This window comes from Ictidomys tridecemlineatus, chromosome 6 (genome assembly GCF_052094955.1).
Source record: "Ictidomys tridecemlineatus isolate mIctTri1 chromosome 6, mIctTri1.hap1, whole genome shotgun sequence".
NCBI lineage: Eukaryota > Metazoa > Chordata > Mammalia > Rodentia > Sciuridae > Ictidomys > Ictidomys tridecemlineatus.
Genome location: NC_135482.1, coordinates 30934932 through 30962553, shown reverse-complemented (window position 1 = coordinate 30962553; position 27622 = coordinate 30934932). Strand labels below are relative to the sequence as shown.

Genomic DNA, 27622 nt, shown 5'->3' with positions numbered 1-27622 from the left:
TGAAAGTTGTCTTAAAAGGATGGTGGGAAATATTTTTTAAAATTGCTTTCAGTTTACCAGGAGATCCAACTGATGCATATAATTGTTACCTATATGTTAATATACCTGTTTTATAAATCTGGCATTTGCTTCTTTAAAAGGTAGTAAAAGTATCCATTAGGCTATACTGCATGTGAACTAAATCACCTTGAAGAATCTTCTGCCTAGTTCTTTTTTAAGGTAAAAGATTACCAACTAAAAAAAATAGATTTTTATCTCATTCCAGTCAGAATGGCAATTATGAAAAATACAAATAATAATAAATTCTGTCAATGATATGGGGGAGAAGTATATACATACATTGTTTGTGGGACTACAAATTGGTACAACCACTTTGGAAAGCAGTTTGGAGATTCCTCAAATATCTAGGAATGAAATACTATATGACCCAGCTATCCTATTTCTTGATATTTATCAAAAGAAACTAAAATGAGCAAACTATCATGATAGAGCCACTTCAACACTCATAGCAGTACAATGCACTATAGCCAAATTAGGAAATCAGTCCAGATGTTCATCAATAGAAGAATGGGTTAAGAAAATGTGGCATATTTACAAAACAGAGTTGTAGTTATAAGGAAAAATAAAATTATGGCATTTGCTTGTAAATGGATGGAACTGGAGAACATCATACTAATTGAAATAAGCCAGAACTAAAAAGTTAGAGTTCAAATGTTTTCTCTCAGATGTGGAAGCTAGACCAAAATAAATAAAAATAAATAAATAAATAAATAAGAAAAGAAAAAGGGATGGAGAAGAATTTATTGAAAGTTGAAGAGAGATCAGTGGGGTAGAAGAAAGGGACTGCATAGGAAGGAGGAGGGATTAGAAAAAGGAAAAGCATTGAAAGTTTTGCTACAACCAACTTTCCTATGTACATATATGAATATACCACAGTGAATTTTAACCATATATATACACATATACAATGCATTAATAAAGAAAATTATAAATAAATAGGGAAAAGAACAGTGGAGTAGATAAAAGGGAACAGGGAGAGGAAAGGGAGTAAGTAAAGGGAAAGTAATGGGGACTGAATTGTAGAAAGTTATATTTCATGTTTGTATAGGTATATCAAAATAACTCTAAAACTTTGTATAATCATAATGAATGAATAAAGAAGGAAAAATAAATAAATACCCATTTATGATGACAGCAATCTTATAGATATTGTGAAATAACTACATTTATATATCCAGTATACCAAACTGCTATAAATGCTGACTTTACACTCATCCCCTTAGGAGATATATATTTTTTTCATTAATTAATCTTTTATTACCCAATATTGGTTTCATACTGAAAAAAGTGACTATTAAATGACCAGATACAATTAATACCACTCTATTATTATTTTGTTGAGTATTCAAATTCTTGGGGGCAATGTTCTTTGTAGCTTTCTGCGATTCTCTTTATACATATGTTTAGGCCTCTTGAAACTGTGCCAAAAATTATATATGATACATAAGACTGAGCTTGCAAAAGGCAGTTAAAAACAATTTTTAATTAATTGTTCATTTTGTTTTTACATAGATAATGCACTTATCATAGAATATGGAAGTAAAATCCAGGTAATTCATTAAAACAAAATTCAGTCTTAAAAACAGTTAATGACCAACGTGTGCATTATGAACATTTTAGGATTTAAATCAGGAAAAAAATAAAATAAATAAGAAAGAGTTTAAGAATATGAACTTGAGTGGATTTCCTACAAACCTTTAGTCATATAATACAGTGTTAATTTGAACAGAGGTGTTATAAGCTGAAATGTATCCCTTCCCTCTGCTTCATATATTCAAATCTTACCTCTAGTATATCAGAATGTGACTATATTTGGAGACAGGGTCTTCACAGAGGTAATTAAATCAATATGAGATCATTTGTTAATTCCTAATCAATCTGACTAGTCTCTTTATAAGAAGAGGAAATTTTGACACAGACATGTACAGACTAAAGACGATGGGAAGACGCTGGGAGAATACAGCCAACTGTTAGGCAAGGAGAAGGTTTTGGAACACATTTTTCCTTCATAGCCTACAGAGAAAACAACCCTGACCATCCCCACACACTTCTAGCTTCCATAACTGTGAGGAAATAAATTCCTAATATTGAAGGCCCTCAGTAAGTGACAGTTGACTATAGCCAATCTAGCAAAGCTAATACAGATTTTGATACTGGAGAATGGGGTCCTGCTGTGACACCTATCAAAACTATGAAAGTAGCTTTCAAATTGATTGATAAATAAAGGTGGAAGAGTTTTATGGCATATGTTAGGTAAAGCCTAGATATCCTTGGAAAGACTGCTGGTAGAAATATGGATGTTAAGGCATTTCTGGTAAGGAGAGCTATGAAAAATGGTTTTGATTATCTTAGAAAAGACATCAACCATCAGGGACAAAATATTGGTGAAAATGTCTGTGTTAAATGTACCTTTGGTGAGGCCTCAGGTGGAAATGGGGAATATATTATTGGAAACTGGAAGAATAGTTTATGTAGAACTTAGTAAAATTGTATTCTACTTTTTTTTCACAAAACAGAATTTGATATATTGGGATATTTAGCTAAGAAGTTTTCTCTTAAAAGTTGAGATATATTCTTAAGAAGGAGAGAGGGAGAGAGAGAGAGAGAGAGAGAGAGAGAGAGAGAGAGAGAGAGAGAGAGAGAGAGAGAGAGAGAAATGTGAGAGGGAAGAGATAAATTGAATAAAAGTATCATGAAGCTAAAAGGAATCAGAACTTGAAATTATGGAACCTCCTTGAGTTACCCACACTGCATGTGGAAAGCATGAGCTGGAGAGAACACCAAGGATACATTTATGTGACAATTTGCTGAGGGGATGTGTGGATTCAACCACCTCCGGAGATGTCAGGAATAAAGATGTGGGTATTTAAGAAAGATCTGGATAGGATCTATTTGTCTGATGATTTGGAATTGAGTGAGGCCAGAAAAGTTTTTGTATACTTTATAAAGCTGAAACCCTCCCAGCTTGCACTGAAAGAAACAGAAATAGGACACAATGAAGGATGGTTGTTGCGCTTCTAGAATTCTCCAGAAGAGATTGATGGAGCTAATATGCTGTGAATATGCATCACTCTTCAATAAATGGGAAGAGTGACCTTGAAATCATTTCACAGGTTGTTAGGGCTGCCATTACCATAAAGAACCTATACAATAAAGGTACAGGGTATACACTTCTTTGACTTGCTTCCAGGAAAGTTTCTGAAGTTTCAGAGGGCCAGGAAACTGCCACTGAACAACAAAATATGGGGCTGCTACCTTTTTGGATCTAAAACATAGGATTTGTACCCCAGAAAACACAGAATTGAGCTAAAGAATACCATTCTTGAGCCTTAAAATCTATTGAAATTTGCTCTGCTAAGTTTTGGATTGTCTTGAAACCTGTCGGTCTTTTCTTTCTAATTTGTTCTTTTTGAAATTGGAATGTCTACCCTACATGTGTTCTACCACTGTATTTTGAAAGGCAAAAACTTGTCTCATTTTACAAATTCATGGCTGGAAAGAAATTTTCCCTCAGGTTTAATCATGCTTAGCATCTCATTCATACCTGATTTAGACAATATTTATATAATATTTTGTACTTAGATTTGATGCTGTCTCTCACCATGCACAAAACTCAATGGAAAATGAATCAAGAACTTAGGAATAAAGCCAGACACCCTCGGTCTAACAGAAGAAAAAGTAGGTTCTGATCTCCATCATGTGGGATTAGGCCCCAACTTCCTTAATAAGACTCCTGTGACTCAATAATTAAAATCAAGAATTAATAAATGGGATGGACTCAAAGAGTTTCTTCTCAGCAAAAGAAACAATCTGTGAGGTGAATAGAGTCTACACCTTGGGATGTAGACTACATCCTTTACCCCTCACACATCAGAGCACTAATCTCTAGGGTATATAAAGAACTCAAAAAGCTAAGCACCAAAAAATAACCCAATCAATAAACGGGCCAAGGAGCTGAACAGATACTTCACAGAAGATGATACACAATCAATCAACAAATATATATATATAAAGTTCATCATTACTAGCAATTAGAGAAATGCAAATCAAAACTACTCTAAGATTTCAATTCACTTCAGTCAGAATGGCAGCTATTATGAAGACAAATAACAATAAGTGTTGACAAGGATGTGGGGAAAAAGGTACATGCATACATTGCTGGTAGGACTGCAAACTGGTGCAGCAAATATGGAAAGCAGTATGGATATTCCTTGGAAAATTGGGAAACACTTTTTTTAATTGACATAGGAACTGCATACTATATAATTTTATTGTATAATAATCATAATAATTTGTATTCATCTCTTAACTATTGTAAAACCAGTCCTATGTGTTTGTGTGCATGTATGAAAACACATATATCTCAAATTATAAGATTATGTATATATGTGTACACATATATACGAATCTATTCTCAAATTATAATATGTATGTGTGTGATAATTTCCTCAGTGAACATATTCTGTAAACACTTATTTGTGTTTATATACAATATAGCATACTACGAAAAGCATCCAAAGTATTTCAAAAGTTTTGTAAAATAGCTAATTAAATATAGATTATTTGATTTGCAGTAGATGACTAACTATATTGAGTCAAAACATGTTAGTTTAAATAAAATAAATTTTCAAGGTATCTTGTGTTTTTGCTCAGTCATGTAAATAAACATAAATAAAAGGACATAAGAAATATTTGTTTGAAGCTATTTATCTCATGGTTGGGCTTGACTGCATTCTCAAGTAATTAACCTACTCTCATACTTTTCTCTTTTTGAAAAGAAATCTTGTTTATAGCAATGCAGTTTGTATATGAAATAATTCACTACATTTATCAATATAATTCTAATTAGCTTCCTGAACCTGAAAATATAATTCATTATTACCACAAAGGATTTACATTTACCATTCAGAATTATTTTAAATATTTTAGGAACTGTTTTCAAGAAAGTAATTCAAGAAGTTTCAAACTTCATTTTATTAATAGCACTAAATTAATGATTGAAAATAGAGTTGGTTCCTTAATGAGGCCTCATGAGTACTTAATTATGTGATGAGGTAACACCCCATAGATAAGTGATTTTTAGAAATGTAAGAGAGAAGTGTTGGCAAGGAAAATATCAATATAATAGATTATCTTTAGGTCAATTATTCTTAAGAAGAAATAATTCTGAGTTGTTCTTTCTTAAAAGAATACCAAAGACTGCCTTTTAAATATATATTATATTATTAAAAACATCAGGGTATTTCTACATTGAAAATGGTTTTCTAAAATGCTTTTTGCATAGAGGCATAAATTATCTTTTACTGTAGAGTAGGCAAGTGGTAAGTCACCTCTGTTACTTTAACTGGGAAATATTTAGTAAGAATTTACATCCTACTTAACATAGCATAAAACCTTGGCCCTTAACATAAATACACATGGACAAAAACATCAATTCATTTTTATCCATATATATATTTAACAAATTTAATAATTACACAAATAAACTATGCATATAACCTTTAGTGCATTATTATGATATAAAATCATTTAATATAGTCATTTATATATTTGCAGTTACTTAGAAATTTAACAATAATTTTATCTGTTGTATGTCTGGTTTCTTGTGAACTAGTGTATATTAGAGATGCAAAAAGGCATCATCATGACTTCTTAGAATGTGAAAGTCTTGGGCAGATATCAAACATATAAGGAAATAAATGAAGTTTGATAATTCTGTCTTACCAGTGTATAAAAGCACTACAGGAAGGCAAAATGAGAAAGTAACTTTTTTGAAGGGTTTAATACAGATCTCACAGAGGCACTAATATTTAATACGTGAATGAAGACCTTTGGAAGAACAAAGAAGACTGAAATGTGGGTTACATAAACACATAATCGTATCATTTGCAAAATGATGCAATTTACAGTTTCTGAATCTTCACAAGTTTTACTTTCCTATGTTCTGGAGTTCTAGCATATATTTTTCCCCTTTTAACCCTAAAAACAGAATCTATAGAACTTGATGACTGAGTAGATACAGCAGTTGAGTAGAAAGAGCAAGCATAAGATAGTTCACATTATTTTTTTTATTTTTAGCATAGGGAGCAAACAGACAATAGAAATAGTTATGGTAGGAAATATTGGAAAAGAGACAGTTTCAGAGATCAGATAGAGGGAAGACAAAAAATCAATTATTGATATATTAAATGCATACTTATAAAATGTTATACTACTATAATGTCCCTAAAATTTATACATTCATAAGAAAACTCATTTAAGGCATTTTTCTTAAAATGTTGGCTTAAATTCAGGGATCTATTTTCAGGCATGAAGTTCTTTGTGATAAGTTTATTTAAGATATGTCAGCACTCAGAATTTTTATAGTTTAACAGAAGTAAAAATTCATTCTTAAATAACTCAATAGCTTATCAAAATAGTAATTATAAATAAATATCCTCATCAGAGTCTTATGTAGGCTAGAAGATAATTTAACAAGAAAATTATATCCATTTGCTAATTTTTGACCTTGTGCATTTATAAACTTTAGTTTTACTATCTAAAGATATAGATATTTCTACAATTATTATAGAACTAATTAGACAAAATATAGCAAGCTATCTACTGCAGTATTTTCCATGTTATATTTCTTCCTTCCCACTCTTCATACCCATATGTCCAATTCAAGAATATTTCTTAAGTATAACTTTAAAGTTACATTCAACATCAGTTCTGAAAATATTCAGTTTATTTGTTTTTGGTCTAGATATTATATAAAACAAAAATTATCCTAAAAATTGTGTGCTTAACTAAAAATTACAGCCAAGTAAAACTGTACCTAGGAGCTATCTAATTCTTCATCAAATGACTTCAGAGAACAAACTTGTCTAATTTAGCAACATTCATACATGAAATTTAATGGTAAATTGCCAAATCAAGATACTGTATTATATTTAGTGATTTCTTACAGTAATTTTTATTAAATGCAAATATAGCTTAGCATTATGCTAGAAAATGTTACAAAAATGTTTTCTCTCATATATTCTCCTGGTAGAACTTCTTATGAATTCTGTCATCTCTGGTTGGTTACAGTATTGACACTTCTCTACTAGAAGAATATCTAATTTGTTTGCAGATAATTTATCAGAATTGGACCAGTTTTCCTCTTTCACACATTGTTTGGCAGATCAAAAAGTATCCTGGCCTGGTCTGTGTTTGGCTTGAATCTCTGATGGATATTTTGGAGATAACGAATTAGAGGCAGCTGGAGCTTGTGAATCCTGCGGTTGGAAACATTCCAAGTAGTCTCTGGCACAGATTTCCCCTTATTCAAGGGTGTTAGTTTTGGAAAACTAGAAAGCTGAGATAGAGGAACATGAAAAGTGAAATATATATATATAGCACAGGAAACTTATTCCTTTTGGCCTAGGAATACACAAATTTAAATTGACTCCCAAATTATGGGCACCCTCCAGAAATTCTTTGAAATAATATTCAAATGTTTTCTGAGTATTTGGAATAAGGGAGTCTAAAGTCATAAAAATGCTGACAAAATCAGGAAAATATAATAATATATAAGAAGTCAGTCTTCTACATATTTAAAATTAATTCTCCATATTATATAGAATGTAAAACTTTTAATTTTGAATAATACTGGTTAATTTGTTTATATATTTCTTTTGGGGCAGTATATTCATGAAATTTCTTATATGAATTATGTATTTCTCTGGGCAGAATATATTTCTTTTAAAATCATACCATTAAATTTTTTCTCTCTAGAAGGAAAAAGATAAGTACAGTTTATGGATCCAATCAAATAAACTGCAATTCTAATCCCAGCTCCATGGTTTAGTAAGAGTGTGGCCTATGTCAAGTAATACCTTTCTCCCTCCAGGCAGAATTCTGTCATATAAAAATGAGAATAATACCATCCTTGTGGGAAAGTTGATTAGTAGAATCTTATTTGTAGAGCATCGAGCTCATCGGATATGGTAATGTTGGGGAGTATTTGTAGTTTTCCATCTTTATTCGTGTGTGTGTGTGTGTGTGTGTGTGTGTGTGAGAGAGAGAGAGAGAGAGAGAGAGAGAGAGAGAGAGAGAGAGAGAGAGAGAGAGAGAGAAAAAAGTAGGTGTATACAAAGATGCTTGTTTTAGAAAATATGCATGTTATAAAGGTACCTCAATACACCTCAATACAACACTAAGAAATTTTTCCTTTCTAATATTTAATAGAAGAATGAAATATGGTGGGAAAGAGTTGAAAGAATTTAAGAAAAAGTTAGCTCTGTTCAAGTACTAGATTGCTGTATAAAAAGAAAGTAAAACTCTATGTATAGATAAGCAACAGAATATACCTAGCCACCAGAAAACTACCTCCAGGTTAAATTTGACAAGTATCTAAGGAAAGAAGCTCTACTACATGCAAAATGGGCAAAGATGGTCTACTTTTTTATATTTGTCACTAATATCCTATGGCTGCTAAGCCTGTGAATAACAAGTAACAGAAGGTCATACATAGCCTTATGTCATTTAAATCATCCCTGTTGTGAAATTACAATGTAGAAAACAGGATTTCTAGGAGGTAGCTTTCTTACCAAGGCATAACTTTCATTTTTATGTTTTCAAAACCTTTTCAATTTCCCTGCAGAGTGCAATTAGCTGCATTAGTTGAGAGATCTATATTTATATTTCTAGTTTTCCTCACAAGAGAGTCTGACTTGATTTTAATATAATAGAGGACAAATATGTAAATGTTCAATATGTAACAAACCAAAACTATTGCAAAACAACAAAACAGGCAAACAAAGCCTCTACTAGAAGATAGGAGGGAAACCATCTTTATTGTGCCTTATAGGTCAATTTTTTGGAAGGGGAAACAAAGGGTATAGAAATTGCCAGAGAACACACAGCTGGTAAGCAGCTTAACTGTCAGGGATTAAAATGTAGTTATGTTTAATTTTAAAATCTGGGTTTGGGCTGAGGATGCAGCTTAGTGTGAGCGCTTGCCTAGCATGTAAGAAGCCACAGACTCAATTTCTAGCACTTCAAAAAAAAGTGTTTAAATAAATAAAAAAACAAAAATCTTGTCCCATTCTTCTATTGCATTCTGCCTTTCAATTATGCTGTATAGAATAGAAATTATAAAACAGCAAAAGGTAGAGTAAAAAACTGTAGATGATTGAGAAATGTCCCAATATTCCCCAGGAAGTTCTGTAAAAACTAATATTTATTACCTACCAATATGGATCATCAACATTTAAAAATGCACTTTCAAAACAGAACAATATGTATTTTTAACTGTGTTCTCGAATTAATGAAAAAAGTTTTCTCACAAAGCCATATAGGTAATATACTTGCCAAAATCTCACTTTTGGGTAGTTATGTTCTTATACTTAACACCAATACTTTTAAATGATAATTAATGAAAACATAATTTACTTTTGTTTTCTCTTCAATGTTAATTTCAAAGTTAAATATATGGTATATTAATTCTAACTACAATTGTGTAATTGAGTAGTTATGTAATATGCATCTTAGATGAACACTAAAAATTAAAAAACTAAAGATATAAAGAATTAAAGAGGTAACAGCACTCAGGAAAAGCATGATGGTAGAAAAACTTCTGTCTAATAAATCTGTAGGTATTTGAAACCGTATCAACCTTGGTCTTTTTCCATATATTAAGATAAGTTTCAGATGAATTGTCAAGTGCTAATGGATATTACAGTAGTTGGTCTAATTATATATGATTTATTCTTTCAACAAACATTTTAATACACTTATTTTGAAGAAGGTATTTTTTCCATTTGTTAATGACATAGTGGCAAAAAAAGAAAGAAAAAAAAGATTCAATATCATTCACATCCTCATGAAAATTCCAATGTAGCAATGTTATTTTAGATCATAATCTTGAAATTCAACATTCTCCATCCTAGATCTTTCCTTTTATAGGTTAAAAAGTCTAGAGGTGGATACAAGACATTTAAAATTATATTTCAAAGCTTAACAATTTAATTATGTAGTTATACACATACTTTGGATGGTTTACCATGAAATTGTTTATTTTTGTATGGAAGCATTGGTTATTTTATTTATTTATTTATTTATTTTTAATTTACTTTTTTATATATGTTGGCAGAATGCATTAAAATTCTTATTTCACATATAGAGCACAATTTTTCATATCTCTGGTTGTATACAAAGTATAATCACACCAATTCATGTCTTTATGCATGTACTTTGGATAATAATGTCCATCACATTCCACCATGATTTCTTTTTTTTAAAAAATTTATTTATTTATTTTATTTTATTTTTTTTCCTTTTTTAAAATTTTTTTATTCATTTATTTATTTATTTTTTTATTGTTGGTTGTTCAAAACCTTACACAGTTCTTAATACATCATATTTCACAGTTTGATTCAAGCGGGTTATGAACTCCCAACTTTACCCCGTATACAGATTGCTGTATCACATCAGTTACCCTTCCATTGATTTACATATTGCCTTTCTAGTGTCTGATGTATTCTGCTGTCAGTCCTATTCTCTACTATCCCCCCTCCCCTCCCCTCCCCTCCCCTTTTCTCTCTCTACCCCTTCTACTGTAAGTCAATTCTTCCATTTGTATTATCTTGTCTTACCCCTCCATTACATAGTTCTTGATATATCATATTTCACATTTTGATTCAAGTTCTAACCCCATGCCTCCTCCCTTTCCCTCCCACCTCTCTGCCCTATCTAGAGTTTGTCTATTCCTCCCATGTTCCTCTTCCCTACCCCACTATGAATTAGCCTTCTTATATCAAACAAAACATTTGCATTTGGTCTTTGGGGATTATCTAACTTCACTTAGCATTATCTTCTCTAACTCCATCCATTTACCTGCAAATGCCATGATTTTATTCTCTTTTATTGCTGAGCAATATTTCATTGTGTATATAAGTCACATTTTTTTTTCCCATTCATCTACTGAAGGGCATCTAGTTTGGTTCCACAGTTTAGCTATTGTGAATTGTGGTGCTATAAACATTGATGTGGCTGCATCCTTATAGTATGTTGTTTTTAAGTCCTTTGGGTATAGACTGAGTAGGGGGATAGCTGGGTTAAATGGTGGTTCCATTCCCAATTTTCTAAGAAATCTTTATATTGGCTGCACCAATTTGCAGTCCCACCAGCCTTGTATGAGTGGACCTCTTTCCCCACATCCTCACCAACACCTATTGTTATTTATATTCATAATAGCTGCCATTAACAATATATACCAAGCTAAGAAAATTGATGCCAAATAAGCATTGGTTATTTTAAAGTTTTTACACAAAAGTAAGACAAAATGTTTTTTTTTTTTTTTTTTTTTTTGTCTTAAGAGTTTAACAGTTAGAATTTGTTTGGAATAGGACTAATAAAATACTAAATGTCACAAATGTTAGTGATATAAATGTGCTTTGTTTTTTCAAAATAATGCAAGATTTATGTTATGGACTAAACTTTGTTCTCCCAAAATTCATATGTTGAATTTCTTTTCTCCAATGTGACTGTATTTGTTGATGGAGACATTAAGAAGGTAAATATGATTAATGAGATGATTAGATTGAGCACCAATATAAAAAATTTTCTGTCTCTTAAGAGGAGAAATAAATACCAAATCTCTTTCTCATTCTCTGTATGTGCAGAGTACAACTATGTGCATTCACAGTCAGAAATCAACTACCTGCCACTTACGAAGAGAGCCTTGACTAGAAACCAACCTTAATCTTGGACTTCAAGCTTTCAGAACTATAAGATAAATGTCAGTTTTCTGTGACTTCGACAAAATCTCTGAGAAAAATTAACTTAAAAATATTTTTGTTCACAGTTTCAGAGGTTTTAGTTCATGGTTAGCTGGCTCAAAGCTGCTCATCTCATGACACCCAGGAGGCACAGAAGGAGAAAAAGAGGAAAGGGTGAGGGAAGAGCTCTACTATTCTGGGGCATAAGCCCAGTTAGCTACTTTCTACAACTAGGGCCCACTTTCTACACTTTCCACTGTCTAGCAAAAATTCCACATAATTATAAACCAATCAACAGGTTAATCCATTGATGAGATCAGAGCCCTCATGATCCGGTCACTTTCCAAGCCCCACCTCTAAATATTGTAGATCTAATCTTCAACATAGGAGCTTTGGGGGAGCATTTCAGATCCAAATCATGACAAATAAGCACAATAATTATTCAGATACTTAGAGAAATATGCTTTTTGGTGGTCACCTTTGTTTCTTCACAAAGCTGAGTATTCTGGTTTGGGGATTGTAATATCATGGTCACCACCTATACAGATTAAATGAATAAAGACTGAAAGGCGTAAGAGTAAAATGGAAACATGAATCCAGCAGCATGCGCATAGTTAAAGTTTGATTGACAAAGGGAAATACTAACTTTATCATCAAATATTTATATAATTTAATGTAATTGAGAAAGTTATTTTACATGTATTATCTCACTTATCCCCCACAATTCAAAAAACATTATAAAAGTTTAACAAGCATATCCTATTGTACACTCATAGAGTTTAAATTAAAAGCAAACCCTCCTAAAAGACTATCTGCTTTTTCTTTTTTGGTCCTAAAATTTGGTATTTTGTAAAACCAACTGAAATTTATTTTTTTAATGAAAATATAATCACATTTTACATATGCTAATCATTTCTATTAAAAATCTGATGTCACCCACAATATACTAACGTAAATCAAATCAATTTATCTTTTATACTGACTAAAAGTAAATTAATAGTACTTACTGACAATTTATTTGGGGTATTGAGAAATTTTTATAAGGGTAAAGACTTTATCCATCTTCCTTCCAGTATAGGAGGGGAGATTCCTACACCCTCAGCATTCATCAAGGTTGGTTTATCACTTCTCAAACTTGAAGAAAATTTGGTGAGATAGTGATAGGAAATAAGTTTTAATTATATTAAGATATTGACATTTGAGTATACTTTGTCTGACCCAACCTCCACTTCTATATTTACCTATAAAATTACTGATAGTACCTTGCCACAGTCTGGCTGGGCACAATTCAGGAGCCACTTGTCAAAAGAAACTAACTTTATTTTTAGAACCACACACGCCAAACAAAACAGCTCCTCAGGAAAACCTTCAGAGCCCAACTGCCACCACTGGCTTCCCACAAGCCTCTCACCCAACCACCAGCCTCTCCACCTCCCACAATCCTCCTGCTCTTGAGGCCGATTGGCTGGGTCATGTGGGCGGAGCCAAAAAGTCCCCCAATGAGCAGCTCTGAGGTCTGAAAGGGCAGGGAAACAGCCCAATGAGCATTACCACAGAGGAGCCAATCAGCTAGAAGTTGCTGGGGCCGCTGTGAGCCAATCATCAGCTGGCAGTCTGAAAGGGCAGGGAAACAGCCCAATGAGCATCACTGCAGAGGAGCCAATCAGCTAGATGTTGCTGGGGCCACTGTGAGCCAATCATCAGCTGGCAGTATGAAAGTTTGCTGGGGCCCCTTCTGCTGTGGCTCTCAACAGTACCTAATTGCCTAATAAATTCACTGAAATTACATCATGGTTAAATGGAGGTTCCATTCCCAATTTTCCAAGAAATATCCATATTGGCTGCACCAATCGGCAACCCCACCAGCAGTCCACCTAGGAGGAAATGTGGTAGGGAACCACACAGTAGCAACACTTCCTACTATCAAAGGCCACAAGGTTTGTCTCTAGAGAAGTTGAATAAGAGGTGGTAAGAAACAAACAGAGTGTCACAGGATTCTGTGACAAGATCAGAAAGAATTCTCATGTATCCAGTAATACAGCATGTGGACCCTTGAAGAGCAGCCTATATGAAGCAACAAGAAGTGAAGACCAGATTCTACACACAGGACCCTGCTCCTGCTAATACTAATCTTAAAGAAGAAAAAGAAAATAAAAATTGTTAGTTATTGGGGTCTATCATTTTGTATTTACATGCAAGATTTAAAAATTGTAAAATATCAAATTTGTTCTGGCAAAGTTTTAATTCACATCACACTAAAGAGATAGTGAAAGGATTATAGGAAGCCTTGGATTGAGATGAGGAAACAATGGTTACGTTTTACAATTAGACAAATCTGGGCCTTATGATCAATGCATTTTATAAGTTTGGAAGAAAAAACATTTGTTAACTTCTAAGGAACTTCTTTTCTTTATACCATTCTTTTTTTATACAGTTTGATTAAATGGAAGACAGCATTAACTGCCAGGAATAACTCTATAAATATTGTGGCTAAATTATATAGCTATTTCATGCACTATTTATCATTTCAATATGAGAAAACTAAGCTATCATAAATGTCTGCCTCTATTTGCTGGAAAATGAATGCATTATATTGATTCCAAGATAATGAACAGCAATATTCCCTTGCTCTGACACTAAAATATCTATTCTTCATTCCTGTGCATTTTTCTCTTAACTTCTAAATTGAATGAAAACATTCAAAAAATAAAATATATAGAAACTATTATACACTTATAGTGTATACAAAACTATTTGGTAAGTTCATAAAAGAAAATTAGATAAATGCTTTTAGCAATTAAGTCCCAATCTTAAGGAAAAATTAAATTCCATTTCACAATGTGCAAATATTATACATAGGTTAGATTTACCACACAAAACACAATTTTTTTGGCTTATGGAGCATTAAATATAAAACTTATTTACTTAATTTTTATACTTTAGTGAGAACAATGTCTAATATTCAATAAAAAGTGAAATAGGTCATGCCAAATATAATAAACTTTTATTATTACAGTGTTAAATGAAACATTATTATTTCAACATGTTAACAATTAAGTTATCAGCTAATGCAAAAAAATTATAATGCATATCATGATATCTTACATTATTTGAAAAAAGCATAGATTATTTGTGGTCATCCAAATTTCCCTCTTTTCTCTTTTGATTTAGAGCACATTATGAAATTACCAGTGATTAACACCCTAAATAAATTAACTTAAATTCTATTTTTTTTAACCTCTTGTATCATTAAGCAAAGATCATTAGCCTGTGACACAATTTTGCTCCCTTCCTTTTTCTGTCTATATAGCACTATGACCTTCCTTGCAGCCCATAAATATATATAATCACTCGACATTACATATGCCACATGGCTGGCCATCACATGTTACATGTTAAGGGAATAAAAATGAATAAAAGAGTATTCTCAAAGTTTAAATACTCAGGAAAGCAGCAGGTAAATATCTGATGAAAATGTAATGTGATAACCATTATGAAAGTTTATAAATCAAGATCTATGAGAATATAGTGAAAGAAGTGGCTTGTTATTATATGTAGAATACTATAAAGAAAGACTTTTAACAAAAGGATTAGTAATTGATTGAGCTTTGAAAAACAAACAGATATGAACCAATGATGTCAGCATAACTTTTTCTTTTCTTTCAGATAAAAGTAAGAATGAGGCAAAAGATATCTTGGACCCAAATAGGTTGGTATGATTATAGCGATCTCCTACAATTGGTCCTGGCCTTCCTTTTTCATGAAATACACTAGTTTAATCTTACCTTCAAATCTCTGCTAAAATTTTTATTCTTTAATGGAATTGCATGCATTATCTTAAAAATAATCTATCTCAAATAAAACTAAGAAGGATGAAAATCTGTCTTGACCTGGTACATGTTTAAAGATTATCTTCTCATTTCAGCTCCATTGCTCTCCTCTTTCCATCTGTGAATGTTTAGAACACTAGTTCTCGTGATTAGTTACATTAATCCTGTTTACATATTGCTTGGCTTGTTCCTTGTCTTATCTCCATAACTAGTAAGCATTTTGCACAGGAGATTTTTCTCTGTTAACTTTTTATTATACCTATAATATTATGCACAGAGAAGTTTCAAATAAATATTTGTTGCATTGAACTAAGTCGCCTTTTAGTAATCCTTAGAATCATTCCCCTCAATTATAAATATCAGACTCACTAAATTATGTGCTTTTTTCAAAGGAAATCGTTCTATCATATGCCCCACATCTTTTTGATGACTCCCTTATTTCCTATAGTAAGACAAAGTCACAGAAGTTTATCATCAACTTTGGACACTGCTTCCTCCTTGAAACCTCCTTTGATCCCCCCAAATCCAACAGACATCACCCTTAGATGTTAATACACAACTGTGTTAACAACATAACCTTTATCAGGATGTTTAGGATTGCACATTTTATTTTATTTTATTTTATTTTACCTTCTGGGGGTCATGAAAATGGAAGATTTGGGTTTCTGGATAATGAGTTTAGACTAGAATTAGATGAGTTATGTATTTTTGGTCAGCATACATTTCTTACCTGTTTTTACTTTATTTGTTATTTATTGTGTATTTAATTTCCATAAAACATATCTTTTGGAAATATCCCTTTTCATTGAGATCATTCTGATTCTCTTTCCACAAATTTGAACTTTAATCATTGATAAAGAAGAAAAAGTTGGAGTAGCTAAAATATTCCAATAGTAGTAGCATGTATCAATTTCCTTCTTAGACCTGCACATTTCTATGCATTTTATCCTTTGACAGAGCGTTCTTTTTCTTTTGATCTATGAGTTATCTTGATTCTTTCTATAGTTCCTTTTGTTTCCCTTTAGCTGCATAGAGTTGATTTCTGTTGCTTAAAACCAAGATGCTTCTATTTAGAGAGTAACAGAATTACATCCTATGACTTTTTTCACATAGGTAATGAAAGTCAGAATCAAACAATATTGTTTCTCATAGGTAGTTCTGATAGATGATTCTTTTTAAAAATCTGTCTAGTGAAAAACTTATTATAGTACAGATGTTTTTCTATGACATCATTATGTAGAAAATTCTCTTCTAACTTTTGAAAGAAATCTCAAATCAATATGCAAAGCAACTATGACTTGGAAAGGATTTTTGAAAGGAAATAAGTTTCTCAGATTTTCTTGCCAGATCATAAAATTCACCCTTTGTATTGAGAAAACAAGGCTTCTTCTTGGATAGTGTAAAGACGATATTTTCAATTACTTGAAAATGTGTAGTTGGCTAGAATTGCATTCATGACCAAGTAATTTCCTTTAAAATAATAAAAAGAGTAAACTAAAAGCAGGAAAGACTCATTATAAAAACAATACTGAGGAAGAAATTTCTCATGATTTAAAAATGCCAACTGATTTAGATTTCAGGTATTCATCACACCTCTTGCTAATATCCAACAACTATTGCTACAAATGATAGTTGAAATATACTCAGAATTAACTAACAATCTATACTGAAAGCTATAGATTATCTCCTTCAATCTTCACAAGACTACAGTTAGAACACGTAATTCTTAAGACTCTTTGATCACACAAGAACAGAAATCTCAATCTGCATTTACTTTGGTAAGTAGAAAATGTATCAGCTAACATAAAAAAAACATTTTTTTTGCACAGGGGTTGTCTTAAAGAATAGGTTAATGTGTAGGCTTAATACACGTAAATAATATTTAAAGTCTCAACTTCTTACTCTGAATCTTCAGTCTCTCAGGAATTTTCATTACATAAACCTTCATGATTACAGGATGACTAACTCCAATTGAACATTGTAAAAACTGAGTCCAGAGAAAATACAAATGTCTCATCCCTCAACATGATAAAGTCTTGGCTTGATTCTCCATGTCTAGAAGAATGGAATTCATTCCTATAACAATAAAGATATGTGTTGATGGATTTGTACTAGTTCTAACAATATATTTGTGTGCAGTTTAATGATAAGCATGAATATCATTATAACAGTAGTGAAAACTTATAGTACTTTCTGAATTTTGAAGTCTCTGAATAAATGAACCTATAGATTTTGAAGTAAGTATAATGTGCATGTATGTGACTATATGATATGATGAAAAATAGGAATCTCATTTATCATACAACATTCACACAGGTGTACATGGCAAGGCTTGGATTTGATCAGAAATTGTCTGCCTCTGAAGTACACAAAGCAGTCATCATTCTGCGCCATCATTTGTTTTTGGAGCATATAGTTGAGTAACTCTTGCAACCACATGTGATAAACATAGTTGAGTGGTGTTACAGGAAATAAGGTGAGTTTTTCCAGAAGACAGTAAAACCAATGCACAGTCATTAAATAGCTACTATGAACTAATGAATCAATAAATGGTTGAGTTAGAATTCAAACTAGGTCTAACTGATGATACAGCTGGAAATTCTGACTACTAGAATATGTAAGTGCATGTAAGGACAGTTACTGAATATTTCTGTAGAGAGATAAGATTATCAGATTTGCATTTGGAGCCTATTACCTTGATGAATTCCATTTGTTCCAATAATTATGTTCCTTGATAGTCTAAGACACACTATAAGAATCTCAACCTATGGAAATGAAATAGAGTCACTGCTATTTAGAAGAAAAAAAGCCATTGACTCTATTTAAATTTCAGTGGATAGTTTTATTTTTTGGTTTTGCTTTTTTATGAAAAGTATTGCTCTGCACACTAAAGCAATAATCTTAAAATTCAGACTTTACAAAAGATGCAGAGCAATATGATATACTAGCTTCCATTCACATATGAAGAGCCAATTTTGTAGATGAAATCATATAATTTTCCCTTAATTTTGAATATATACCACTGACACCATTAATGCTGACTTAAAGTTGCACATGATGCAGGGAGATCTAAGCCACAGAAAACAAGAAAGTGGCAAGTCCAAGACTTTGCCAATACCAAATCCCCATTACAGACTTATTAAATTTAATCTTGGGTAAATCAATCAATCTCTCTCTCTCTCTCATCTCTATCTCTATCTCTATCTCTCTCTCTCAATATATTGGGTAAAATTTTTTTTACCCAATATATTTCAATATATTTACCCAGTATATATTCTTGGGTAAATCACACAAACATATATACACACACACATACACACACACACACACACACACACACACACACACACACACAGAGAGAGAGAGAGAGAGAGAGAGAGAGAGAGAGAGAGAGAGAGAGAGAGTTTTTAATGTTTAGTCCATGTTGAGAAAATATAATCTAAGAAAACTTCACTGTATAATCAATGCCCACATTTTGTAGGTAACAGCAGAACTGAACCATTGGGAAATTTCTGGAAAGTTGCCAGGAAGATAAGACTGAGGAGATTCTTCCAATACCCCTAAACATAGCATAGTAATGATAGGTAAGATACTGTATGCTCTGTTAAGGGGACAAGTAGGTGCTTAGAGGGTCAAGGGCTGGAGTTTGGACCAAGAGATCTCTGCATTTTGGAGTTTTATATTTGAGGAAAATGATTAAGACCCAAGAACAGAGAAGCCCACTCAAAATATTCGGTATATCATATGCATCTAAGGGCTCCTTGATATACAGAAACATCATTAAAGAAAAACAAAACAGATTCTAAAAAATATATATTTGAGCATTTACAAGAAAGATTTCTCTTAAACTATGGCACTTCATTAGATGTTATTATTTGTTTATTTTATTGTATTTTTAAATCTTAAACCACAGCAGGGTGAATATGAAAGCTGAGGGAAAGTCTCAGGCTTGAGAGGAAAAAAAATCACTTAAATTATACATAATAAAAAGCTTTATTTCCTCTGAACATTTAGGTGGTACTGTGCTCATTTTTTTGACCTACTTGTAAGAATTTGAGAGATGCTTTTTTATTCTCCCTGCAGCTTTGACTCCTTTTTCTCCCATTGAAGCACTTAGTAACATTTCTGCTTCCTTGCTCAAGCAGAGGTTTGTGACTAGACAGAAAGCTTATCTCCTTACCAAACATGCCTTTCTCAGCTATGACTTCCAGAAGTCCACAACCACTCAGGGCATTTTCTGGAGTGTGCTGGGGAAGACATAAAGAGATAGATCCATCTCTGAAAAGAAAAATACAGAGGGAGAGAATCTGTCTAAGAGATGGAGAAAAACCCAGGTTGGTAGCATAAACTGTGAGCTTGGAATAAGCGAGATATAGACTTTGGAGGTCCTTAGTAGCACATTACAGAGGGCCAAAAACATCTGAATGGAGTCTGCACCTGGTACTTAGAGAAACGTTCATATAGAAATTTATGCTAGTAAGTGTTGACCAAGATTCTTATGTCAACAACAAATAGCAGAATAGCATAAGGCCTCTAGACCATGGAGGGTACAATCAACAACCAACAACGAGAGCAGTAGTTTCTTCTGGTGTGGTGAGTTTCAGGGCACAGTGGAAAATGAGATCAATTAAAGAAAAAAATAAAGTAGTGTTTATTGTAACCTGAGTACTATATTCGTAATTCTTATAGAATACATAACTTTGAATTGATCACCAAAATTTATAAACTTTCATTGAGATCTCATTAATTAAGATCTCCAATAATCAATAATTATTAAAACAATAAATACAGAGGAAAGATGTATTTTTTAAATAGTACCTACTTCTAACAAGTATTTATTTTGAATAAAGCATGCATTCTTCAGTTATACAGTGTTATAAGTATACTGTTATTGGAATGACTTAGAAAGCACAATGCAGTCCTTTTAAATATCAATTGTAATATCAATTAATATGTTTGAGAAACATAATAATTTTCAAATTTCCATGATTTCTTTTATTTTACTTTAAATTCAGAATTTCTATAGCAAGTTTAGCTATAGATAAAAAATTATCCCTCAAATTAAAAGATACTAAAATAGAATATGTCAAAGAAAAAACAACAGATATGGAGTGTATTGCCTTTTTATTTTTTAATTTTTAAAATTTGTTCTAATTAGTTTACATGGCAGTACAATGCATTTTGATACATCATACATAAATGGAGTATAACTTCTCATTCTGGTTGTGACATGATGTAGCATCACACTGGTTGTGATATATGTTCATAGAGTAACAATTTCTGATTCATTCTACTTTCCTTCCTACTCCAATACCCTCTTTCCTCACTTCACTTACCTCTGCCTAATCCAAGGTAACTTTATTCTTTATTTTCCCCTAGCAGCACCCCCCATTGTGAATTAACACCCACATATCAGAGAAAATATTTGGCTTTTGGTTTGGGGGGATTGGCTTATTTTTCTTAACATAATATTTTCCAACTCCATTCATTTATCTGTAAATGCCATAATTCATTCTTCTTTAAGGTAGTGTAATAGTCAATAATATATATATATCTCACAATGTCTTTATCCATTCATCAGTTGAAGGACATCTAGGTTGGCTCCATAGTTTGGATATTCTGAATTGAGCTGCTGTTCTAATTGATGTGGCTGTGTCATTTAGTATGCCAATTTTAATTCCTTTGGGTATAAACCAAGGAGTGGGATATCTATGTCAAATGGTGGTGCCATTTGAGCACCACATGATCTATAGTTTTCTAAGAATCTTCATACTACTTTCCATAGTGGTTGCACCAATTTGTAGTGCCACCAGCAATGTATAAGTGTACCTTTCTTCCCATCCCATCCTCTACATTATTTATTGTTGCTTATATTCTTGATAATGGACATTCTGACTGGAATAAGATAAAATCTAGAGTGGTTTTGATTTTCATTTCTCTAATTGCTAGAGATGTTGAACATTTTTTCATATATTGGAAATTATGTTAATATTGTTCAAGTTAGGTAAATATTGTTCAAAATAAAATGATAAGTAAATTTCTAAAATTAATGATTTCCTATTAATATAGAGTCGAAATTATAATAAATGTTATGGAACCATAGTATATCAAGACATCAAAACACTTCCATTTAATTGTTTCAATGTGGCAGCAGTATGAATGTTCTTAATTATATTTTACTTAGTAATTGACACTTTTTAATCTGTCTTAATTTTCTTCAACAAATAAGCTAGGAACTAGGTTCTTTATTCATTTTTATTATGAATTTTAATAAAATTAGTTTTTAAAATATTTTACTTTATTTAAAGTGATTAAGTCATTTTCTTTCCACTACGTATTTCATGCTTCAGTTAAAATCTATATTCTAGAAAGGAGAAGTTTATGTAATGTTAATGTTTAGTGTATAGTTAATATCCAGAATACATTACTACTGGTAAATCATTTTACTCTCCTTTAAAATACTTATTTTTAAAAGAAAATTATTGTAGAAAAAAATTAAATACTAAGGAGCAGAAAAAAGAATCATATTCTCTGTGAAATTCTTCAAAATATGCTTTAAAGTATTTTCTAAGAAAACTGCAAGCTCTCCTTTCACTGTTTTAAAGCCACAAGGTTGGGAAAAATTGAGTACAAACAGAATTCAAATATTCTCTTTGGTTTTTTTAGAATAAAATATGACATCATGTATCTAAAATTTCATTGTTGTTTTTAGCTATGTTTGGACAATACAAAAGCCTATAAAAATCAAATGGTTGTACCCTATGCTTTTGTGAATACTTGCTTCAAGAATGTATTTGATTTAATAATTACTTCATAGGAATGATAGAAAATGTTTACTATTTTGTTATACGTATAATGCTCAATTTAAAATCTCATTTACTATTATTATTTTTATGGTAAATATCATGTAATATATTAATTAGTTTTCAAAATGTATAAATCATTTGTTAATAATCTTTTCTTTTAATATAAAACAAAAAATCTTCTATTTGAAACTCTACATTTATTATTTTCTACTTATAATACTCTTCTGCTTCTCAATGACAAGAGAGAAATAACTTATTTGCCTTATGTTATAATTAAGAAAAGGTGAAGAAAAAATAATCTGTGTACTATTGTTGAGTTTTTCTTCTTCTGGGCTTGAATTTGTGAATTTCAAAATGGAATTTGTGGTGTGAGTGGTAAGGACAAATATTAGATGTGACAGAGATAGAGAAAGAGACCAACATGAAAAGAGGGGGATGGAAAGAAGGAAAGTTAATAAATATGTCTGAGTCATCTTGATTATTTTCAATTATACTTGCTATAAGCCACTGTTGTCCTTCTATTTTCCTACAAACTTTTCCACAGGAATTACTGCATATATCTAGAAACTTTTGGTGCCTACATTGCTTTAAATTTTTTGGCTATACAGAATGGCACAGTTGTTCCCAGCTTAGTAGATTTTAAATCCTGCTGTTTGATAGAGATTTTTACATAAATACCTCCAAAGCCCTTCAGAAGTAGGTTTGAAAGCGGAATCATTCACTGCCATATGGAAAATTAGAAACAGAATGATGTGAGATTTATGATTGTTAAGAGCAGGGAAATACAGCTTTGCAAGCAACCTTTTAAAAAATTTATGTTGGCTCAAATATTCTTTGCAGATCCTGATCATGAAAAAAAATGTTCAAGTTTACTTGGTGTTGGGTCATTCATACAATAATTTTGACACAGGAAGAAATCTCTGTAACTTGAACTTTAAGTCCTTCTGTAACTTCTTTGATATGTTTGTTTATTGTAGGTTGTTTATTATATCTGTATAATAATATGCATAATATATAATACCTGCACACTTGATGTGCTCCCAATCACACGAAATTACCACTGAAAATGTCTAGGTGCTTGTCTTTCTTGCATTTTAATCATGTTCTTTTCTCTTTCTCCTTTCTTCACGAATGTTTATTGAGTACTCGCTAAGTGCCAGAGCTGGTATTATTGGTACCAAGAGACATAATAGAGAACATGCCTTCCCGGTACTCAGCAAAGCAAGATTGTTATTCTAAAGAAGGAAATCCTGTCATTTGAGACAAGGATGAAGCTGAAACACATGTTAACCAAAACAAGTCAAGTACAGAAAGACAACCACCACATGATCTTATTAAACGGGCACTATAAAAATTAATCTTGTAAAAGTAGAGTTTAGAGTAGGATTACAGGAGCTAGAGGATGGAGGGATGTTCATCAAAAGATACAAAATTTCAGTTAAATAGGAGAAATAAATTCAATAGCTTCAATGTACAGGGTGACTCTATCATGTATTGTATTCTTTAAAAATGCTGACAATGGATGTAGTGTTCTGATCACAAAAATTATGAGCATGGGAAGTATATGTTAATTAGCTAGAATTAATCATTACCCAATTTATATATATATATACTCCAAAACATTATGTTGTACACAGTAAGCACACACAATGTGAGTACCATTTTTAAAAATAAATAAGAAACAAATCAAATTTGGGGAAAAAAATGATAAAATGAGTTTAGCACAGTGGTGCACTCCTTTAATCACTGAGGCTTGGGAGGCTGAGGCAGGAAGATTGCAAGTTTGAGGCCAGCCTCAGCAAGTTCACAAGGCCCTGAACAACTGACTGAGACCCTGTCTCAAAGTAAAAAAAAATAAAATAAAATAAATAAAAAGGACTGGGGATTTGGCTCAGTCAGTAAGTGTGCCCCTGGGTTCAATCCCTGATACTTACTAAATAAATAAATAAATAAATAAATAAATAAATAAATAAATAAATAAATAAATAAATAAATAGAAAGAAAGAAAAATGAAAAGGGTAAGATGTTCTGACCACATTCAGGAGTAAGGATGGCTCTGCTTGACCAGTACTAATCCTGAAGTAGTAACATTATCTAATTTCCTTCTTCCCATACAAAGGGATTTAAGTGCAGCAGGAATAAAAAAATAACAGCCATTCAAACTACTGCTTTCCTTTCTCCATTATTCATATAATCTGTGCTGGTATTTTCTATATTATTTTCTCCTTCTCAATTGTTGGCTTCTTCCCATAAGCATGAATACTCTCAAATGCTCCCCATAATGAAATCAATAAATAACTGAATAAAACAACTGTCTTCCTGATACCCAAATCTCTAAAGTTATTATTCAATTTTTGTTTTTCTCTGTTTTCTCCTAGTTTTCTTAAGTTTCTTGCTCTTTTAACTTCCTCACATTTCATTGAACTCTTATTTCAAGACCACTGACGTCCATAAGTACCATATAACTATACTATGTCAATCATTCCCAGATGCAACAGATACTTTTATAAATAACTAAGTATTCTGGATGCATTTGTTTTGTTCTCTTTAGTATTTCTGTATAAACATTACATCCATGAATACTGCAGCTCTTGTAACTGCTTGTCCTATCTGCTTCTGTTTGCATCTGTCTTTGATTCCTTAGCATTCTGTCCTTGTCTAAACGTTTTCTGTTTGGGCAATGTAAAGGGCTCTTCAGACTTCAAGTAATGAAACCTCACCCTGTATTATGATTTAAATATGAGATGTCCACCACAAGCTCTTCTGGCAATGCAGGAATGTTTGGAGGTTAATGGACTCCTGTATGAGAGATGTAACCCAATCATTGAATTAATGCATTGATGGGTTAATAATTTGAATGGATTCCTGGATGATAACTGTAGGCAGATAGACATGGCTGGAGGAAGTGGGTCATGGGGCCCATACGTTTTGGGGATGACATTTTGCCCCTGGCTCTTTGCTTTTTTTTCTCTCTTTCTGGCCATCATGATCTGAACACCTTTCCTCAGCCATGCCCTTCCACTCTGATGTCCTGAATCATCTTGGGTCCAGAGCAATGGAGATAGTCAACCAATGGACTGAACCTCTGAAACTGTTTGTCCAAAATCAACTTTCTAATTTCTCATTATTTCCATATTATTTCCATTTTTTGACCAATAACAAAAATTTGCCTGTTTTAAACAGTACTTTAAATGTCAGTCCTGAAAGGAATATTCTCTAAAATGCATCATTTCTATACAGAGGTCTAAGTTAAATTGCTGTCTATTTTACAGCATTCTTCTTTAAGTTATCATTATATTAGTTTTTTTAATAAACCATTAATTATAATCATAAGAAAATATTTTTTTCAGAAGCAACTTAATAGTGAAACGACTATTTTTTTCTATGTGATCTTTCCTATGGCCTTTAATTTTTTTTCCCCTAAGGTGTATACTTTATTGTCAGTTATTTCTTTTTAAATTTTCTCTTCTCTGTTTTTATGTGTATTGTTGAGAGTGTTTACATTTGTTTATATTGTAAGTCATCAGATAGTTAAGAATTACACTTGAACCTAATGGGCAGGTCTGCATATTGCCTGTAGATAATGACCAGAAATAAATACTTTGACCAGTTAGATTTTGTGCCTGTGAATTCAGGATGGAATGTAAGCACATTTGTTTGTGCAATGCGTAGTTGATTCATGTTAGGCAGAGACACTGAATTATGCATGAAGTTGTGCTCAACATGGGCCGAAAGTAGAGAATGGATTCTTAATGGCAAAATATGTGGTCTCTTTGGTCCAGCCTGCCGATGCCCTCAGATACAACCATTGCCTTCTCTGCCCTTCCTACCACTTATCTCTGGATGGTTATACTTAAGACTCTCATGTCATCTGTGTTATGGCATGGTTCACTGATAAAGGAATAAAGTACGGTGTCTTGTTTATTCCTGAGCCTCATATGGCATATGATAGTGCTAGTTTACATCTATGGTGACAATTCTCACTACACAGACTCAGTATGTAACAGCTTATACTGTGTGCTTCAGTATCCTGATTTCTAGCAGTGTAAGTCTCATTCTTTGGTCCCTTCCATCTGGTAGTGATCCTACTGTTGGTAATCTCAGGATTGATTTGAGATATCCTGTTTGCAGTCTTTATCATTTTAAAACAAATACCCTGCTTTAGATTCCACCTATTCTAAATACTAAAGTGGGTTCTGTTTTTACTATTGTACTCTAGATGATAGAAGAATTGGCAATGAGATACTAGGATCAATGAACTATGGGTTCTGGTGGTACAGAAGATTTCCTGAGAGATGAATATCAGAGGAAGTAAACAAGAAAAGAGGAATCTGTAGTCAGACTATGAAATATATAAAACTGAAACAAAGGGAAGACTGTAGTTATTTATAATAATTACTATCAATTTTAGCCATGGAAATTATTGTCAGAAATACTTATAGGAATATGTTATCATCAGAGAAGAGCAACTAGAACTGAGAGGGAAAGGTATTGGAAAGAACCTGACAAAGACTCCTCTCTTTGACCAACTTTATTCAGACTCCTCTGAACAATTTTCTTGACTTAACATTTGTACTTCTGTGTTCATCTTTGCATAGTCTAATTTCACCAAAAAAAAAAATCATGTTAGGTCAGTTTCATCCAGAGTCTCCATCCTCAATATCTGATCACCCTTAATAACTGATTAAATTTCTAAGCCCAACCATACTCCAGATGATATATAATCATGTTGGCTGTGTTCAGCAAGAAATGCATTATGTCTGCTTAACCAGACTCTTCCTACCTTTGATATCTTCTCTTTCTCATCTACCAGAAACAATAGTTTGTTTCTTGGCTATAAGTTTCCATGTCTATTCAGATAGAGCCCAATTGTGTTCCAATTAAAATTTGCTTTTACCTTTTTAACTATTTCAGCCCTGTGTCTATTTTTGTTTGTTTGTTTGTTTGTTGAAAAGTCTTTTAATGGATAGTGAAATTAATGAGAATCTTGATGGAAGTAGTGCTGACAAGAATGCATAAAATTCACAAGAATTCAAAATGCTGACCAAGGACATGGGTTTCTGGGACATAAATGGATAGTCAGCAGACACTGGATTTAGAGTTGGGGAAGAGGTTGTTTTGGGAAAGGAGGATACAATGTTAGGAAACAGCAATGGAGAATATAAAAGATAGTGCTCCTCAT

General features: G+C 32.2%; 1 protein-coding gene across 8 annotated transcripts in view; it reads right to left on the bottom strand.

Moving 5' to 3' along the window:
• Mgat4c (MGAT4 family member C) overlaps positions 1-27622 on the bottom strand; it is a 786744-nt gene that overhangs the window by 732819 nt on the left and 26303 nt on the right. For 3 of the 8 annotated variants that reach the window (XM_078053048.1, XM_078053046.1, XM_078053047.1), the window contains exon 2: positions 19815-19912. The exons of the other annotated variants lie outside the window; for them this stretch is intronic. The gene's annotated coding sequence lies outside the window, so the exon portion shown is untranslated. The remainder of the gene's footprint in view (positions 1-19814; positions 19913-27622) is intronic. 8 annotated transcript variants of the gene reach the window in all.